The sequence below is a fragment of the Eschscholzia californica genome, unplaced genomic scaffold (genome assembly GCF_041429995.1).
Source record: "Eschscholzia californica isolate CP2 unplaced genomic scaffold, dmEscCali1.0.p SCAF_2, whole genome shotgun sequence".
In the NCBI taxonomy this organism is placed as follows: Eukaryota; Viridiplantae; Streptophyta; class Magnoliopsida; order Ranunculales; family Papaveraceae; genus Eschscholzia; species Eschscholzia californica.
In genome coordinates, this window is record NW_028238309.1 from 5,649,355 (window position 1) to 5,654,185 (window position 4,831).

The window sequence follows — 4,831 nt, forward strand, 5'->3', positions numbered from 1 at the left end:
ATTTCTATTATCGACTCTCCACTCTTTAATACCCGTCAGTGTTATTTACTGCAGAAATTGACGGCTTACATTACGTTCTCGATATTTATAAATATAGTTGTATAAAATTTGTCTTCTGAATAAGAAAAAAACTGCTCATACCTGATATATGTGAAAACTTTCAGTTTGAAAGCCTTATACACAATATAACATACATTGTAATTGTTTAATGACTATTTTGTTAGGATGAACGATCATATAACGTGCTCCTTGCTCATCAAGCGGGTCTTATAATCTTTAATACTATATGATATTAAAGAGAGTTATTATATCAACAAACAAATTGCAAACTAGAGTAACTAGTGCAACATTTTAAATCTACCTAATATAATATATAATAATTTAAGATAAATACAAAACATAACTCTGTTTAGTAAAATAACCCTAAAAGACATTTTCCCTTTTGTTTAACAAATTTATTTTATTGGTTTTGTTGAGATCTGGTTTGATTCAATTCCTCAAGCCAGCTCCTTCCAACATGTTCTTACCCCACAAATCCCTCCCTTAAAACCAACCCCAACCCTCCACAGATTCAAGCACTTACTACTAGTACTACTCTTCAAACACCACCACCACCACCACCAAACTCCATGGCTTCTCAATCCCATTTCTTGATTCTTGCTCTTATAGCTTCATCTCTCTTACTAATCCACCAAGTTCAAGCCCAACCAGCTGCCGCATCTCCGAAAGGCTCGTCTGGCCCGCTGAACCTCACTGCTATTCTTGAAAAAGGCAGTCAGTACTCGACGTTAATCCGTCTCTTGGGTGTTACCCAGATTGATAACCAGATCAAAAACCAACTCAACTCGTCCGATCAAGGGTTAACGGTATTTGCCCCAACCGATAATGCCTTCAACAACTTAAAGCCTGGAACCTTAAATGGGCTATCAACTCAAGAACAAGTTGAGCTTATTTTATTTCATATCTTACCAAAGTACTATAGTTTAGATGGGTTTGAAACTGTTAGTAATCCAGTTAGAACACAAGCAACTGGTCAAGGTGGTGGTGCATTTGGTCTTAACTTCACTACTACTGCTAATCAAGTCAATGTTTCGACCGGAATCAACGAATTGCAACTAAATAATGCACTTAGACAAGAATTTCCATTGGCAGTTTATCAAGTTGATAAGGTTTTATTGCCGTATGACCTATTTGGAGCTAAGCCACCAGCATCACCACCACCACCACCTTCCACCACCCCTTCCACCAAGAAAACACCAGCAGCTACAGCACCAGCCACCGCGAAAAGTGACTCATCTTCAGCTAGTTTCATGAAGATTAATATGGGGTTGGGTGGATTTGCAGGAATTTGGTTGATGATTATGGGTTTTCTTTACTGATTATGAATTACCCAATAATGAATTGATTGTGATTTTCTTTTCGATAATTTTGTTTCTTATGATCATGTGTTAATAATTTTTATTTTGGTTTGATCAGTTTCAATATTAATCAATCTTTTGTGCAAATTATGAGGTTCATGACTAGTATTCATCACTTTATGTCACTAGAATTATAGTATAGTTTTTAGCAAGTAGATTTAACAGAGATCTCAATTTGTATTAGAATTATTATTCTGACAGTAAGAGATCAGTGGTCTCCACCTGGTTAATGGGTTAGTTTACTCTAGGGCCCTACTAATAATATTGTGGTTCATACTTATGGGAGATGCTAGAGTGCCCAGTTTTTATCCCATTAAAATGCCCAGCTGATGTGGAATCACTAAAAGACAAGATTTTTTCAAAGTTTGACTACGGTGGGGACCGCTTTAAATGACTTATAAGACATTTAGGGCATGGGAAGTTTTAAAATGTGCCTACAGATAGTATTAATTGCGGAGCGCCCATCCCGTGTTTGACTTGATAAATCTAGTTTGACCGTCTATGGTTATAGACATCTCAAAATTGGTGGTCTTGAACCAAAATTCATACAAATGAAAGATTAAATTGACTTGAATCCACTAACTTGAGTTGTATTCACTAGTGATGACATAGTTCAACCATAAATCGATAAAAAAGGGTTATTTTTTAAATGGCCTCCTAATTTATGAACAGCTTCCCGCGTAGTCTCTTAATTTATCGAAAATATTCAAATGACTTTCTTTTTGTCGTTACCGTCAAAAAATCGTCTGAGTCAAATTTTCTCTCCCAAAATTTCTCTTCTTTTAATTTTCTGACATGGTAAAGAGAGAGAAACATAAAAGATAAAAACATAAATAGAGAAGAAAAAAAAATAAAGAAGAGCAATTTCTAAAAGTGTAATTTAGACTGATAAGTCGATGCATAAAAACACAAGAAGAGGTCATCTCGCATATATGTAAACTTGGGGGCCACATTGAAAGTTGGTCAGACTTTAGGTACCCAAACGAAAAATAACCAAAAAAAGAAGAAAGAAAAACTTAACAATAACAAAATAATTGAGATCTCTTCTCTAATTGTGATTGATTTCAGGATGAATGTATGACATGTTCTAATTAGAATGATATAAGTGACTAGTAGGAAAATTACTTTTGACTGTTTCAAATGTTATCATGCTGATGATGAAACACATCAGAGCCTCGACACATAAATGTAAGTCCAACACTTTTTTTTTTTTTTGTTGAGAGTCCTAACACTTTGTTGTCTAAGTGATGGATAGCGTTGAGATAAATTCTAAAACCGCGAAAGCATCAGATTCCACTCCATAGTGTGGATGGAAAACGATTGGTCGAAACACCTCGCTATAACTTTGTCATGATATGAATGTGCAGTCTTGTGTGTCGGTGATGTATAAAAAAGCATTTCTTATTTCATTAATATAATAGAATGGTAGATAGACCGACCAAATACTACTCCATTAAATTTTAAAAATAATGATGTTTGGAAACCCCTTTAGTTTAAAGGTATAACCAACAATTAATGCAAAATCAGGTATTTCAGCTTCTGTAAATGATTCTTCCGTGTAAGTTTTCTTTTCTTATAGGTTAATTTCTTATACTCAATAGGTAACAGGAAATTAGAGCATTAACCCAATTAGAGAAGTACATTTATGGTAACAGTGTAACAATGATTTATTACCTAACTCATTATTTGCGAGCACAATGTTGTCAAGCCAAATAGTTACACGTGAGATTTTCGTAGAGTTCATGCTAGTCTCTTGTCCGATTGTTGAGTTTTTTTTTTTTTTTTTACGTACTGAGATGATGAGATCTAAACTACGAGAAAAAATAAAATAAAATCTCAAACCACCACATAATTAAATGGATCCATTGGTTAGTGGGTACCTGTTAATTTGTATTTTTTTTAAATTAGGGACCATGTGTTAGAGGCATCTTAACTTTTTTAATTAAAAATTAAGAGTGGACACTGTCGGTGAGATTATCCTAATCCAGTAATTTGGTCTCATGCTCTGGGATCAAATAGAACTAAAAAAGAACCACTGGGCATCTGCTACTAAGTTCTTTTACCAATTTCCGTCCTTCAAGAGGTACTTTTTTTATTGTCTTTGATCTGATTTGTCTAAATGACTAAATCTTAAATATTTGATTCAAATGATATAAAATTTAACAATTTAGATGAGAGAAGCATCGTGAGTAGGACAAAAATGGACATTTCAAAGTCTTTACTCGAGTCAGTTTAGTTGGGAAAAACAAACAAACTGTGGGTTATTATATTTCTTAATCTCAAACTTAGTACTCTGTAGGAGATCTGGTTTCCGGTGACGTACTTAATCTCGTGCTTGTGGTTTGTAATTCGGAAAACAATAGAGCCACATGCCCAAAAATATATAGTCTGAACATGGCCAGATTGATGACAAAGTGATATGTCATTTTTTACTTGCCAAAATGCCACATCATCACTCAGGTCTGGTAACATTTTCGAGCCATGTAGACTTTTCTTTTGTAGAAGCAGCTCCGTCTTAATTTTGCACGAACCCTAGATCACATGATAAGACAAATTTATTATTAGAGTTCATTCCTATTTGGCCCCCTACTTTGTGACCAACTTCCTTTATGGCCCTTACTTTTCATAAATTTAAATATGACTTTTTTTGTGTGTAAATGTCATAAGTACCCTTCCTATATATGTTTTTTCAAAATCAAATTATTTCCAAAAAAGAAATTCCACCTCACATATCTCTCAACCTCAGCTCTCTCTCTCTTTCTCTCCAACTCACTCCTCTTTTTCCAACTCACCTTTATCTTCTCCAACGAAGGTCGCCGGCCGAAAAAATTTCCGGCCGGCTACCTAAACATTAAAAAAAAAGACCTCTCCTCTCTCTCTCTCTCTCTAAACACTCCGGCAACCTAAACATTAAAAAAAGTCTCTCTCTCTAAGCACTCAAGCGAAGGGGTTGTCTTTACAAAGGAATAGAGGTTTTTTTTTAATGTTTCGGTTGCCGCCCGAAAAATTTTCTGACCGGCGACCTTTGCCGGGTTGTTTAGAGACAGAGAGATAAGAGTTTTTTTTTTTAAATGTTTAGGTCGCCGACCGAAAAAATTTTCGCCCGGTGACCTCGTCGGAGAAGATAAAGGTGAGTTGGAGAGAGAGAGGTGAGGTGGAGAAATATGTGAGGTGGAGAGAGATGTGAGGTGAAATTTCTTTTTTAGAAATAATTTTATTTTGAAAAACACATATATAGGAAGGGTAGTCATGACATTTACACAAAAAGGAGGTCATATTTGAATTTATGAAAAATAGGGGACCATAAAGAAAGTTGGTCACAAAGTAGGGGGCCAAATAAGAATTAACTCTTATTATTATTTGAACCTTTGTAATAACCTAAATTCAGTAACCATGAACTCCACCTCTCATGA

General features: G+C 35.0%; 1 pseudogene across 1 annotated transcript; it reads left to right on the forward strand.

Moving 5' to 3' along the window:
* Nucleotides 1-450: 450 nt before the first annotated feature.
* On the forward strand, nt 451-1,505 carry LOC147555607 (fasciclin-like arabinogalactan protein 6 pseudogene; annotated as a pseudogene). Its single transcript, XR_015234920.1, has one exon. The product of XR_015234920.1 is annotated as a fasciclin-like arabinogalactan protein 6 pseudogene (transcript).
* The last annotated feature ends 3,326 nt before the right edge of the window (nt 1,506-4,831 follow it).